The following is a 15,160-nucleotide window of genomic DNA, read 5'->3' as shown; positions in this document are numbered from 1 at the left end:
ACAGCATCCACAGCAACAACAGCTCAGGTCTCTGCACAGGAGCAAAGCTGCCCTCATCTCCTCTGCTCTGCGGCTCCTGCGGAGTGGAGTCCTGCCTGGAGCCGTGTTTGCAGGCGGCGGCTCCCCGCGCCCTGTCTGTGCGTCGTGTCCAAGAGCTCCTGGGAGGAAGAGAGAGCCCTCCCACTCGGGGGCTTTTCCACGGTCTGTGTGAGGAGGGGCGGGTGTGTCCAGTAGCTTATAGAGCGGAAGCCTGGGGCGGCGGAGAGCTGTGATCATGCAGACCTTGAGACCTCTTTGTCTGCTTTCCCGCCCCCCGTCCGCCCAAGCTCTGCTCCAAAGTACCCCGGCAACCCCTCACACCTGCACGTGTCACAACCATTAGGTGTGGTCATGAGACACCCATTGGGTGTTGTTCTGTTCTTGCTAATTGTTTCCTGCCCATCGCAGGCAGGAGTCCATGCAAGGAAGATGCGCTGGACAGAGCTCAGAGGGCGCAGCTGGGTGGCTTTCCTTCTGAGTGACGTTCCTGCAACACTCTCCCGCTACTCTTGGTGCGCTCATGCCGCAACACAGGAAGGCTGGAGCAGGTGGCTGTGGGCTCTGCGCACCGCCGAAATAGTTCAGATGGGAGAGCGCTAGACTGAAGATCTAAAGGTCCCTGGTTTGATCCCGGGTTTCGGCATTTTGTTTCATCGCGCCCTTTGTTCCTCTCTCCAGCGCTCCCTGCCTAAAATGACACTTCCCTTTCTCAGCCCGAAACGCAAGTGAGACACCAGCAGTGGTGCCTCCAGGTTTCCGTAGTGTAGCGGCTATCACGTTTGCCTAACACGCAAAAGGTCCCTGGTTTGAGACCGGGCGAAAACAGCCTCTTTTTGCACACTCCTGTACTTCACAGAGGTCTTGAGCGACCGGTCATTTGTTCCCAATGTATTTCCGGTGCCTTCGTGCACTCTTGTACCAAACGCACGTTCCTTCTGTACGCGGAGCCGATCATTTGCAATTGGGCTGTGCCGACAGACCAGGACAAGCTCTGTCGGCTCAAAAGCAGCGCAGGACCTGCAAGAACAACAGAAAGATTAGCATCCAGCGGGGTCCTCTTAGTGAGCCCAAGATCTCATCAAGAATCGGCTCCAGCAACAGGGCTGGGCGCATTGTTCCATTCTCCGACCACTCTTGGTGTAAACAAGTCCCTCCTGGTCTCTGCTTGAAATGCACCTTCCTGCGTTTGCTTTGGTGTAACTGGCTTCCCCTGCATGGGCGAATGTGAAGAAGATCCTTAGTAAGTAATTGAAGAAAACCGAGAAGAGGTCGGAGTGGCCTCTGTCGTTCATCAACGATCTAGTCAGGCAGTACTCCTCTGTAAAGCGCCGTTCGTTCACGTCGATTGGCTTTTTTTTGCCTTCATTCGTGCAAGTAGTAAAAGCAGACGCCCCTTTAGGGAGCCTGTCAGCACCCGTTGTTTTCCCCTTCTGTAAGCTCTCCATAGCCTCTCAGCTCTTCTACTGTCAAATCCCCCTCAAGTACTTCCCTATCTTCTTCACTCAAAACGTTTTCTAGCTTTGAGGTAAAAAAATGAATTTCTTCATCCTTTAGCTCTGTAGAGCTTCTCTGTCCTGTCCCTAGTTTCTGGTCTGCTGTCCTTCCTGTCCCTCTCTTTCCCCTGGGCTATATATTTCCGGGTCTTGCACTCTGTCCTCGCTCAGCACTGACGTTCGGATGTCCTGAGACCCGCCTAGCACCAGGGCGCCCCACGTCCGCTCCCTGAGGGCACAGGTTTCTATACGGCATTCCTGAACTCTTTGCACTAATGAGCCCGGGCCTTTTTCCCGTCTCGCCGCTACGCATATGGGTCTTTTTCCGCACTCCTGCTCCCCACGGTTAGTCCCTTTGGACGTCCGTGACAAGAAGGCCTCGATGCAGGAGAGGATAGCACTCAGCTCTGTACTCTCTCTTCCCTCCTCATCAACTACACTTTCCATGACAGACTTGGAGCCTACCACTTTCCTGAAAAAGAAGCGAGTACACTTCTCATTTTCTTCCAAGAACTGACCTCTGCTTCTTAACAGCACTCCTCGACTGCTTTCTTCGACTATGCTCCGGATGTCCTTTTTTAAAAGGGTGATATCCTCAAGCACATCGAAGCCACCGTGCAGCATCGTGTAGAGACGCTGCAGCTGCCTCTGTTTCCTGGCTAGCACTCCTCTCCGTCTGGCAGCAGCCTTCCTTCCCTCAGCCATGAAAAAGGCCTTTGTCCTCACCTTCACCTCCTCCCACCACTCTCCTACTGACCCGTACAGACACTGCAAGGACAGCCACTGTGATAGTTTCTCCTTGTAGCGGGATACTACCCCCTCGTTCTCTAGCAGCTTTGTGTTGAGTTTCCAGAGGCCTCTGCCAAAGACAGTCCTGCCTTGGAGTTCCACTCTACACCCTAAAGCCTGATGTTCTGAGAAGAAGACAGGCTGAAGAGTGACCCCAACAACTTTCACTCTCTCTGAGACAAAGCAATAGTCAATTCTGGAGCTGCTATTCCTCCCTGACTATGTATATCCTGCTGTTGTGGGATATATACATCTATATGTGTCTGAGAGTTTAAAGTCTTGAACTAAGTTTTGCAGGGCCAGTGAGCTGGAATCAAATTTTATCGGCCTTTTGGCTAAGATCAAGTTCAAGTGGCATGCCCGCAGTTCTTGTCTTTCCAAAGTTCTAGAAGGCGATCGAAGATCCTGAGGAGTGCTTGAGCTGGTATCGCCCGAGGTTGAGCCTAGGGGGTTAAGGCCAAGCAGCAGCTGAGCTGGGTGGGATCTGGCAGCAACGTTCTCTCTCTCTGCTCTCTCCTCTCCCCTCCCCCTTTCTCTTTGCTCCACCTCCTTGGCCTCTTGGCTGGGAGTAGGTACTTTTGGCCTGCCCGCGGTGCTTGCTTTCTTCCTCGAGACTCGGAAGCGCTATCCGCTCCCTCTCTCTCTGTTTCTGCCTCCTTGGCCTCTTGGCTGGGAGTAGGTACTCGTGGCCTGCCCGCGGTGCTTGCTTTCTTCCTCGAGACACGGAAGCACTATCCGCTCCCTCCCTCTCTCTCCTCCTGCGCCTGCACCTAGCTGGGCTTTGCCCACAAGGACAAAGTCCAGGGCTCACTCGCTGCTCCTTTAGCAGCTTAACCCTCCTCTCCACAGGACCTTGCTCTCTCTCTTTCTCTCCTTTTTTCTTTTTTCTCCTTTCCAGATGGCAGACAAGAAGACACTGATCCGGTTCCACTGGACCAAGAAAACAGAGACGATGCCAACTGCGAGATCCTATTTCAATACCTTCCTGAGAGGGATCCTGCAGTTGGTGGCCGGAGATCTCTACTGCCTGCAAGACAACAAGGCAGAGAGATACATGGAGGCCTACATGGCCACGGTCGCCTCATATGAAAAGGCAACGAAAATGATCAGAGAAAAAGGTAAGCACCCCCGTTTCTCTGATTTCAGGCCGGAGCCTATGAGGAAGACAAACCAGAGGACCATCACAGTCCTCACATACAACCCCTACGTACCAATGGAACTGGTAACAGCGTACCTATGGAGGTAAGTAACTCTGGTGGGCAAACCGACGGAGATCAGGGACAGTTGCGGCGTCTGGTACGGCAAACGCCAGTACCGAGTCCTCCTGAAAGAGGACCTAGAGGGCGTCGACGGTTTCCAGCACCCCCCGGCCCGCTTCAACATCGGAGCCGACAGGGGGTACCTTTACTACCCCAGGATGCCGGATTTCTGCAAGAAGTGCAGAAAGTCCTGTCACAAGGAGAACACGTGTGACATTGTCAGATGTCACAACTGTAACAAAGAGGGGCACCTGGCAAAAACCTGCCGGGCAGCCAAAAAGTGCGACGGATGCAGCGCCGAGGGACACCTCCTTCACCAATGCAAGGTAAGCAAACCTTCATTTGCGCAGGTGGTGGAAGCCGGCCGGCAGAAACCGGTCTCAAGACAAAGGGAGAGAGGTGAGAACAAAAAACCCGCACCTCCCCCGCAGAGAACTGAAACTGCCGAGGTCACACCCCCAGCCGCACCAGTGTCACAAGATGGCCGCCAGGACGACGGACAAAATGGCTGACCGGAGGAAGGGCCCTAATAACTCCCAGCAAGAAGGGAAAGAGAAAGGGGGAGAAGAGATGTAGGGCGGATCCACCTTCGGAAGGACAAAAGAAAAGAGTGGTAAGCGAGAACCGTTTCCTCGTCCTAGAGGAAACGGAACTTTCTTCCCCTGAGGCCCAGGAACAACCGGAGGAGGCAGCCCAGGAAATGGAAACCCTCCCCCCCGAGGCCCAAAGACGACAGGAAGTGACAGCCCAGGAAACAGAACCCCCCTCCCCCGAGTCCCACGGACAACAGGAAGAGGCAGCCCAGGAAGAGGTAACCCCCTCCCCCGAGGCCCAGGACAACAGGAAGAGGCAGCCCAATAAGTCGGAACCCCCTCCCCCAATCCCCAGGAACAACAGGAAGAGGCATCCCAGGAAGTGGAGCCCCCCTCCCCCAAGGCCCAGGAGCAACTGGAGGTCCCGGAAACTCCTGGAGAAAGGGAAGAAAAAAGCCTTCCCGAAGCGGTGGCGGAGAGTATCCTTGAGGAAGACGAGGATTACTTTGAAGCCGCCCTGGAGCCGGGACTGATGGTAGGGCTGGACCTGTCCAGCATGTTTACCTTTCAGTCCCCAGCGAGGCCTGGAGGGAGCCCAGCATATTCCCCCCAGGACCCGAACGAGAGGAGTTACATCTAGGCTAAACAGTGCCCAGATGTAGAGTCCCAAGTTTTCCACTGTAAGCACAAAGAGAGGAGCATTCAGCTTTCACTTGTTTAATCATGACTGTGAAACTTACCTTTCTAACATCTAACGTGAGAGGGCTAAGAGACCCGGTGAAAAGACGGGGAGTCTTTCATGATCTGGCTTCAAAGTCTTTCTCAGTTTGTTTTTTACAGGAGGTCCACCTGAAGGATGAAAGCGCAAGCTGACATTCACCAGGGAATGGACGAAGGGAGAATCATGCTGGAGCGTAGGAGGTGTCCACTCTTCTGGAGTGGGAATCCTCCTCGGAAACCCAGAAATGACGCTGGTTTCCTCCTTCTCGGTGGTGCAGGGCCGGATCCTGGTCGCAGACATCGACTGGAGGGGGCAGAAGTTGAGAGCAATTAACGTCTATGCTCCGACGGAACCCTCTATCCGGAAGGAAGTGTTTGCTGACCTGACCAGCTGCTGCACCACCAACAGACAGGTCTCCCGGACAACGACCGGGAGAAGGGGAGCGACGCTAGTTCGGCAGAGCTGGAGTCGCTACTCAAGCAGTTCTCCCCGGTAGACGGTTTCAGACGGTGCCTCCCTAACGACACCGGAACGACATGGAAAAACTCCCGGGGAGTGTGCAGCCGCCTGGACTACATCTTTCTGCACACGACCTGCTCCCTGGAATCAGCGACGGTGTCCCCGGAGTGGTATTCCGACCATGAGCGCTTGACGGTGGTGGCTAACACCAACCTGCCGGCATTCGGTCGTGGGTACTGGAAACTGAACCGGGAGATACTGGAGGAAGACGACTTCAAGGCACTGTTCCGTAAAGACTATGCGAGCTGGAAGTTGTGTACCCACTGCCGGCTAGACTCAGACGAGCGCTGCAAGGGATGATCTTCGGCTTCGTCTTGGGCGGCAAGTACGAGTACATCACGAGAAACCGGATGTGTCAGCTGGTCGAGGAAGGGGGTCCAGATGTCCCACATTTCCCCCTGAAACTCGACTGCATCTTCTACTGCAACCTCTGTTGGGCGCTGCGGGAGCCCATCAGCCACAAGTACCAGTACTTTGTCAGGCTGTGGCTCTCCGTCCCCATGAGGCACTTGGTCCAGTGGTCAAACACTGGGCCCAATGCAGAGATGCGATCGGAGTTCTACACCCATGCTGTCAAGTGGAGCAGGAGGTACGAAGCCACGAGACAGCCAGAGCCCTGCAGCAACCACAGAGCTCTGTACAAAGAGGTGAGGGGGCATCTGGTCGCCACAAAAGGCTAAGAGTTCCCAGACAAGTCTGGGAAAGAACGCAGCCGAAAGAACTGGACAACCAACTGAAGGACCTCAACTGGATGGCTGTACACAAGTGACTGGCTACCAGAGAGGTCCTCTACAGACACTCGCTTACCAGGAACCCGCATTGCCCCCGGGACAAGTGTTTCGTCGAGGAGACTCAGGAGCACGTGTTCTGGAGCTGCCCCTTCGCCAAGGCGTTGTGGGGCAGAATGGACAACATTATGCAACTCCTGGGAACGGATGCGGTGCTCAGTTACCAGTACATTCTGCTGGGGGCTGGCACCCACTGGACTGGACAAGGGGACACAGGACCTGCGGGGGCTGCTGCTGTCCCTCACAAAACAAGGACTGTGGAAGGCGAGGAACACTCTCATCCGGCACAACATAAAGTGGGGGGCGAGGGAGCTGGAGGAGAGGATCCTGGCGGACCTCAGGAGGAGGACGAAGCACCACGTCGCCAAATGGGGTTTCCCCACGGCGAGGGAGCGCTGGAAAGGACTTTGGGATATACAGGGATTAAAGGACGATAGCGAGTGGTAGGTTTGGAGGGACTCTCTTAATTGCGCAAATCCGCCCCCACTTGCAAAGATTGATAACGGACAATCAATCTCCGTTCCGCCGTTGTTTTTTATTACATGGAGTGTTAATATGTGTGAGATGTTCCTTTTGAGATGTTTTTTTTTTGTGGAATAAAGTATATTTTGTAGAACAAAAAAATCTTATGACAAGGTTTACAAGTTATCTGTTGAACTACATTCTAATAGGTGTGGTCACAGTCCAGGTCATTTGTTTACGTTTTTGTTTCTGCAGCAACTGTTAGATGAAATGTGCTAATATGTAACCTAACTCCAGTGTGAATAACTAGAAGAGGGGAGCAGCTCCATTCCAGACCAAGGGAGCTTTGAGATTGGCTGGGCCAGATCTCTCATTTGCATATCTGATTTGGAAATATAACATTACACCCCCTTCTTGCATGGATTTAACTTGCACCCAAGAGTCCCATACTGTGTATTGCTACTTATTTTTTTTATGATAAGTGGTGATTAGCAGTTGACAGGTTTTATTTGTTGAATTATAAATGGTTTTGTATTATCACCCTGAATGGCCTGTACTCAAGGTTTGGTAGGGTATGTGTTTTCATTTCATTTACCAAATGGAATTTTTGCTCTTTTAGTATTTGTCTAGAAGGCTTTCTGAAGTCAGGAAGCCCATTTATTTGGTGAAAAAAGATTCTGTATTAATATTAATATTTCTCATACAACATAAATAGGGTCTTTTAGGAATAAAAAGATCTTGCACTTGGAAATCTTAATAAAGCTGTGTGCTTCCATACACTCGAGCAGTTTTGATTCCTAATATTTGACCTTAGGTGTGGGAACGGGTCTTTTTTGCCATTTGATTTCCAATTGATCAGCACAGTATAGAAAATAGACCCATAAAGCAACCTCAGCAGTGACAAATGTGCAAAAAGTGATCACTTGTTTTCGCCCGCTTTGAAACTGAAACCCTTTGGTGTGTTAAGAGAATGCGATAACCACTACACTGCGCAAGGTGGGAATGGGTGACTTGCAGAGAGTGTTGAACTTCGAGAAAGGACTTCTCTCAGGAATATATTTCCACATTCTGAAGAGGAGATTTACTCCATTTCTGTAGTCTGACTTCCTCTTTTGCTAGAGAGCTGTAGAATGTGGAGTCACCTATCCAGCTCTGGGAGCAATGTGTAGATAACAGGTTTGTTACTGCCGGATGAGCACAGTAAATTAATACAGCAGAATAAACACACTGAGTATTTGAAGGGAATTAACAATCTTTTACGTCTCGTCATGTTCAATGCTGCTGTCATTTCTGTAATATTGTGATTATCATGTTCATCACACATGCGCAAGATCCCCTGTTTGAAATTGGGCAGAAACAGGTGTCTTTTTATCTTCTCACATTTTGCACTCCTGCCAGTGTTTTTGGATCTTGTTTTGTCTTATTGCAAGAATTTGAATTTCCTGTGTCATTCATCACATCACATCACATCAAACAGCCAGCAGATCGTGTCACCTTTCAGATAGTCATTCTTCTGCTTCCTAAATTTCCTAGAGACAGGTCTTTTCAGCAGAACTGACAAACGTGGCAAAGCAACCTGATAAGACCAGGTCCTAGAAGTCACTACTCAGTCAGTTACTACTGCCGAAATGCAAGCCCTTCCTCCAGCCTGAAGAAGTTGATCCTACATTACTCATGAAGAAGATGTATCTACCAAACCTCAGAGAGCTGAGCTGGATCACTCCAGTGGAGGGGGAGAGACAGAGAGGCACCAGGCTGCAGGCTGTGGACTTCTGAGTGAGCTGAAAAGGGACAGGTAGAAACATGTTGAATATTTAGTTTTACAACAATACCTTGAGTTTGGACTGCGATCAGCTTCATTTTGTATTTCAGCTGTGAAAATGCAATTTCAAAAATGCACGCCCCAGTCATGTTAGGTTCAAGTTACAGTTGCATCACAACTCAATACATTTGCAATTCACTTCAAATGTTGTTTTTGTTTGATCCAGTCTGTCCTCACCTAAAGGAGATATCGACTCAGTCTTTGGAATTTGTATATATATATATTTCAGTGATCCCTCAGCCATTCCTTCTGTTTTGTAATTCAATTTCTCTTTTAAAATTCCTTCCCCACTTCTAGGACCTGCAGTTGCTGAACTCCACAATGGCTTCTATTGGAAAGTCTGTGACTGAGACCAAGTAAGTGTTCACTTTTTTATGAAACCATTATTTATTTTGGAGCAATGAGCAATTCTTATATAAATACAATAAAATCATTATGCTCAAACTATGAGAGAGAAAATTAAGGATAATTTAAGAAATCAGTCTTAGCTTGTTTCTATACACAGATGGTATTATTTATTTTCAAAGGAAACCCACGAGGATTCCCCTGGTGTGCAAGATGTGCCTGAATACTTTTGATCAGCTTCCTGCTCACTTGAAGAGGGCGTGTATGAAGCACGCCACGGCAGAAGAGATCAGGATGGCCTCTCAACAGGCGAGGAAGGACATGATAAATCACCTGAAGAACATCGTGGATTACAACAGAATAGAGATTGTGTCTGGCGAGGCAAACAGGGCAGTGGTTGTAAGACTGCTGGAGTCCTTGGCATTAGGGACTAAATATACTAAACGTATGATGCTAAAATGATGCTAAAATGTTATTTTCACATATATTAATGTAATAAATGATTGCTTATGCTTTATGCACTACTTCACTGCTTCACTGCTCTATGCTGTCTGGAAATAAATCCTCAGACTGCTTACTGCCCTGGGCATGTACCAATAAATCCGAATGCACATCTGAATCCCAAACAGAATCTCTAGTAAAATACGATCATTTGTGAAACAGGCAAATGACTGTCTCAGGGGCCCATTCCTCATTCTCAAGACACATGTATGTAGTACGTACACCATGCATTGAGCAATAGGGACTGAAGACACCACAGGTAAGGTTATAAGTCATTCTGAGGGATACAGCTAGGCATCTGAAATGCAGGGTTTGAGAGCCTTCAGGAGCACTGCATCCTTTGAGACAGACCCGTGCGTGTTAAACAAATGATCATTTCTTTCAGCATTAGGAACTAAATATACTAAACGTATGATGCTAAAATGTTATTTTCACATATATTAATGTAATAAATCATTGCTTATGCTTTAACAACAAATCTAATTAAAATAAAAGCTTAAATTTTGTATTTATCTTGTACCATAGAACATGATTTTCTTTGTATTTCATGCCCACAAAGTGTCCAAATGTTCTATGATAATTTCTTTCAGCATTAGGGACTAAATATACTAAACATATGATGCTAAAATCCTGAAAAAAGGATGTGCTCCATCTCGTCAGTAGATTGGATTCCAAAACTGATTTGGGTCAATATACATTACCTTTGAAGATAAGGTACAGTCTACTGTAGGGAACCATCAACGTAGAAAGCATTGGCCTTCCCTGGGGGGCAGGTAGGTGCAAAAGATAAACCTTTATCCTATCTTTATCCTAAGATAAGTGGCCAAGCTCATCATGTTGCCATAGTAGACAAAGTTCTATAAAATGTTGAATAACTTTTAAAAAAAGCATTTTGGTCTTTCAGTACTGTACAAGGTTAATTAAACTGTCCCTGGTAATGCAAAGTAATTAGAAGCATCCCAGAAACTTTATCTCTAGAAACATTAGCTGTTTTATATCATGTAATTTAGTGTGATGTTGTCAGAATTCAAGGACATTATCACACACAGAAATTGGTTCAGTTAAATCTAAAAAACACAGCTAAACATGGGTTTAAATGTAAAATAGAAGTCTTACCTCTTGTCAAAAGATTTAATTCAAGAAGTGAACCTCAGATCCTTTTTTGAAAAAAGTAAGTTCAAATGAAAATGATTGTTAAAAACTGGGCTTTCAATAAATGACAAATTTAATCTAATACTGCTCTGATCATAGTAGCAGGAAGGTGTGAAAATTACTCTGTACCTAGGAGTATTTTGATCCCGAGTTCTGAATCCCAAACAGAATCTCTAGTAAAATAGGAGGCACTGGACTATAAATACCCATCCATGTTATAACACACTCACCAAGGGTTTTTTAGTTTAACTCTGAGCTTTGAGAGATTTAATACCTATGGTACCCATATTCATCCTTTATTTAAGGGAAGTACACATCCTAGACACACAGGAAACCCTCTTGCCCCAAGGGAAGACCGATACTTTGGATGGTAATGATTGAACCTGGCTTACAACAGACATCTTTTGAAATGGTAATTCTTTCAGGTGGCTTGGCAAACTTCCTGCCCCAGCTAAGACAGGTACTTTGGATGTTAATGCTTGAGACTAGACATCTTTGGAAATGGTAATTCTTTCCGAGGGCTTGGGAAACTCTATTTCTTTGAATGCACCTGCACTGTTGAATATACTTTAAACCCATGCTTAGCCATGTTTTTAAAATTAAATTATAACGATTTCTGTGTTTGATAATGGTAGCAAAGGCTTACTGGATATGAGTGTCAAGTGTCGACACGAGTGTGAGCAGCGTCGATTCGAGTGTGAACGGTGTCAACACGAGTCCTGTTGTTCAGTACAGTGTCAATACGAGTGTGAACAGTGAGTCCTGTTGGTCAGTACAGTGTCAATACGAGTGTGAACAGTGTCGACACGAGTGTGAACAGTGAGTCCCGTTGATCAAAAAAGTATCAATATAAGTGTGAACAGTGAGTCCTGTTGTTCAGTATAGTGTCAATACGAGTGTGAACAATGAGTCCTGTTGGTCAGTACAGTGTCAATACGAGTGTGATAAGTGTCGACATGAGTGTGAACACTGAGTCCTGTTGATCAAAAAAGTATTAATAGAAGTGTGAACGGTGAGTCCTGTTGTTCAGTATAGTGTCAATACGAGTGTGAACAGCGAGTCCTGTTGTTCAGTACAGTGTCAATATGAGTGTGAACAGTGAGTCCTGTTGTTCAGTACAGTGTCAATACGAGTGTGAACAATGAGTCCTGTTGGTCAGTACAGTGTCAATACGAGTGTGATAAGTGTCGACATGAGTGTGAACACTGAGTCCTGTTGATCAAAAAAGTATTAATAGAAGTGTGAACGGTGAGTCCTGTTGTTCAGTATAGTGTCAATACGAGTGTGAACAGCGAGTCCTGTTGTTCAGTACAGTGTCAATATGAGTGTGAACAGTGAGTCCTGTTGTTCAGTACAGTGTCAATACGAGTGTGAACAGTGAGTCCGGTTCTGTACAGTGTCAATACGAGTGTGAACAGTGAGTCCGGTTCTGTACAGTGTTAACTCATTGAATTCCCTCTTGCTCTGCACAGTGTTACAGGTGAGAACACGTGTTTTATTCTTTGCAGAATTAACACAGACAGATACTGCTGTTGAATACTCCACAGTCAACAAACCCCGAGCCGCACAAAGTGAGGATCTTTTACTTCTATCTATTAAACTAGCAGAAATAAAACATCATGATAACTTCTTGCTGCTCTGTCCAGTTTAAACACAAGTGTGAACATTTGTAAAAATAGTGAGTCCTGCTGTTGTGCACAGCGTGAATACAAGCGTGAACAGTGAGTCCTGTCGTCTGAACAGTGTCAATACGCGTGTGAACAGTGAGCCCTGTTGTTCAGTATGGTGTTAATGTAAGTCTTATCCTGTATAGTATAAGTTAACATAAGTATTGACCCGTATCCTGTTCTCTACAGACATCACACTACCCAACAGTGATGTGGAGTACGCCACCGTCAACAAACCGAGAGAAGCACAAAGTGAGGACTTTTTTAACTCTTTACCACAGTATAAAACCCACAGGAGTAATGAGAATGACACTAAAAACAACAACACTGATAGTGAACAAGAGATTTTGAACAATACACATTCTAGTCAGATTTAAATACCCACAGACCTGACCGTTGGAAGTAGTAAAAAAATGCAAATTATTTTTTTTCTGCGTGCAGGTTTTCTAAGAATTGAAGAAAGGTTAAAAACGAGAGAACGCCATTTGGTTTTTCAAGCCTGTCTGGTAGTTAGTGATTAATTGGACCCATGATTTAATCCACCTGTATCTGGAGAGAAGCCAGGGTATCGGCATCAACAACAAGGCTGGGCAGCTTGTTCCCCACCCGCCTCTGTGTAAAGACGCGTCACCCATTCTTGGTTTTATTTTCACCTTTCACCATACGTGAAGAATTCCAAAAGGTGCACAAATGCTCTGGAGCTATTCTGTGGTTCGGCGATGTCTCTGGAGCCTTTTGTCACAGTGTGCGACTTCCCTGTGTGTCTCCCCGAACACAGGGTCTGACTGAAGGGGCACTGACCTGCAGGAATGGGAGGAGACCGAGCTGGGACGGTTCTGCCATGTCAGCGAAACTCTGGACCCCGACTTCATCTGCCAAAGAAACAGCAGCGTCAATTAACTCAGCCAGCGAGTTCAACTGTCGCCTCCCTTCTCTCCATCTCTGTGTGTCCCATCTCTTCATAACCCGTCTCCTATCAATCCTACTGTGTTTCATTTACTCTTCCTCACTCTGTCTCCTGTCCGGTTGTCTGCACTTAAAACTGAGGTATTTCCTGTGATCTCCTCTCTCTCGCTGTGTCTCCTGTCCTGTGTGTTTGTTACTGAGGGATTCTCTGTGATCTCCTCTCTCTCTCTCACTGTGTCTCCTGTCCTGTGTGTTAGTATGTTTGTTACTGAGGTATTTCCTGTGATCTCCTCTCTCTCACTGTGTCTCCTGTTCTTCAGTGTTTTAATTATTTTTAAATTAAAAATAATTTAGCTCATTCCTCTCTCACTCACTGCGACTCCTATCCATTCTGTGTTCAGTTCCTCTGACTTGCCTCTTGCATCAGCGCTAGCAATATCATGCATCTATCTAATTTAAAATTATTGATCTGTCACCTTGATAGTTCGATCTCTGCTACAGTTAGCATAGATGGCACAATTAAAAGGACGATGAGCTCAACATCTGTGCGTGTCTAATTAACTGAACTGTACAGAACATTGTGCCTCAGCTAGTCTCTCGCTGGCGGGGTCGCCCATCGGCGAGACCACGTCTCCAGGAAATTCTGTGGACTGGACACCGCGGGAGGGTGGGGCTGTGTTTCCGCACGAACGCCGGAAATCACTCAGGATCTCCAGAGAGACTCCTGTAGCCTTACAGCATCACAGTCACAGGCCTCAGCATTGCAACTGTATAATATCAAACGCCCAGACACCCTGAGGTGAGGCCGACCAGTCTGAAGTATTACCTGTAAACACCAGGCACACTGGAACCTGACTTCATCGTCCACTTAGCGCAGAGGTGGGGCGGACAGTCAGTTTTCTGGGGAGAAAAAAAACAACACCAGGAATTTAGCATACTGAAAGGATCATGGAGTGATGATCTGGCTGAACCCGCTTGGCTGAGGGCTCCTGGCCAGAGGACGAGGAGGCTGGGACCCCCCCTGCACAGCGAGGAGGAGTGACCAGGGGGGGCAGCTACACAGGTGGAGACGGGGTGGGAGAGGGACGCGAGGGAGAGAGGGGGATCACGTGCAGTATTGACAGTGTTTCAGGAGAGGAGTCAGGAGTGATTGCTAAAATATCGACAGCCGAGTCTGACCGAACTAGGGTGTGGCCATCCCTCTCGAACTTTCATCACAAACTCCTGTCTTCCTGCGGTGTCTCTGAGGAAGCTACCATTTTTCATTGGCTACTAAGAGGTGGAAGAGGTGTTAGTGGGACAACAGGGGGGCGCTCACCCTGCGGTCTGATACCCCAGTATAGTGACGGGGGACACTATACTGTAAACAGGCGCTGTCCTTCGGATGAGACGTAAAACCGAGGTCCTGACTCTCTGTGGTCATTAAAAATCCCGGGGCGTCTCTCGAAAAGAGTAGGGGTGTAACCCAGGCGTCCTGGCCAAATTTCCCATTGGCCCTCACCAATCATGACCTCCTAATAACCCCCCTCTCTGAACTGGCTTCATCTCTCTGCTCTCCACCCCACTGAGAGCTGGTGTGTGGGGAGCGTTCTGGCGCACTATGGCTGCCGTCGCATCATCCAGGTGGGGGCTGTACATTGGTGGCGGTAGAGGGATACCCCATTCCCTGTGCAGCGCATTGAGTGGGGTGTCCAGAAAAGCGCTATATAAGTGTTAGCAATTATATAGCTCAGCCCCTCAGTAGTTGAGATCTCTGTTATACCCATCTAGAAACATGCAATCAGCATGTTATTGTTGAAGCAATAGTCACAACATTATTCCACACCTGGGTGAAAGGCGGGTTATGATGACAGTCATGCTTTCTACACCTTATACTGAGCTCAGAAATGGACCGGGCGGACATCTCACGAGCAGATCCCTCTGCGTATAAGAAAGGCAACTTGTCTCTGCAAAAATACCACGGATTCACATCCAAAATATGATAAAAAGGCAAAAACCCCACACTTGGAATGCAAACGTACCCTACAAAGGAAACACGGTTTTAAAACCAACTTGATTTTCCCCTGGAGAAACCTTTTTATGGACACACATCGCATCTATTACACATGTATAACTAAATATAAAGATAAAACTTAATATAAGAAGTCATGACACATCACACATG

General features: G+C 47.6%; 2 long non-coding RNA genes and 1 other non-coding gene across 3 annotated transcripts; 2 read left to right on the top strand and 1 right to left on the bottom strand.

Moving 5' to 3' along the window:
* Positions 1–7,202: 7,202 nt before the first annotated feature.
* On the top strand, positions 7,203–7,260 carry LOC148638238 (U7 small nuclear RNA). Its single transcript, XR_015931111.1, has one exon. It is a non-coding gene; the product is annotated as a U7 small nuclear RNA (small nuclear RNA).
* A 973-nt stretch (positions 7,261–8,233) lies between these two features.
* Positions 8,234–13,899, bottom strand: LOC148638236 (uncharacterized). Its single transcript, XR_015931101.1, has 3 exons — positions 13,823–13,899; positions 12,892–12,962; positions 8,234–8,384 (listed from the first exon to the last, which is right to left on the bottom strand). It is a non-coding gene; the product is annotated as an uncharacterized LOC148638236 (long non-coding RNA).
* On the top strand, positions 8,642–9,294 carry LOC148638237 (uncharacterized). Its single transcript, XR_015931100.1, has 2 exons — positions 8,642–8,781; positions 8,953–9,294. It is a non-coding gene; the product is annotated as an uncharacterized LOC148638237 (long non-coding RNA).
* Positions 13,900–15,160: the final 1,261 nt, after the last annotated feature.

Source organism: Lepisosteus platostomus, assembly GCF_059453375.1.
Source record: "Lepisosteus platostomus isolate fLepPlt1 chromosome 5 unlocalized genomic scaffold, fLepPlt1.hap1 SUPER_5_unloc_3, whole genome shotgun sequence".
Lineage (NCBI taxonomy): Eukaryota > Metazoa > Chordata > Actinopteri > Semionotiformes > Lepisosteidae > Lepisosteus > Lepisosteus platostomus.
Note: the sequence above shows the minus strand (reverse complement) of the source record. Positions and strands in the feature narration are given on the sequence as shown.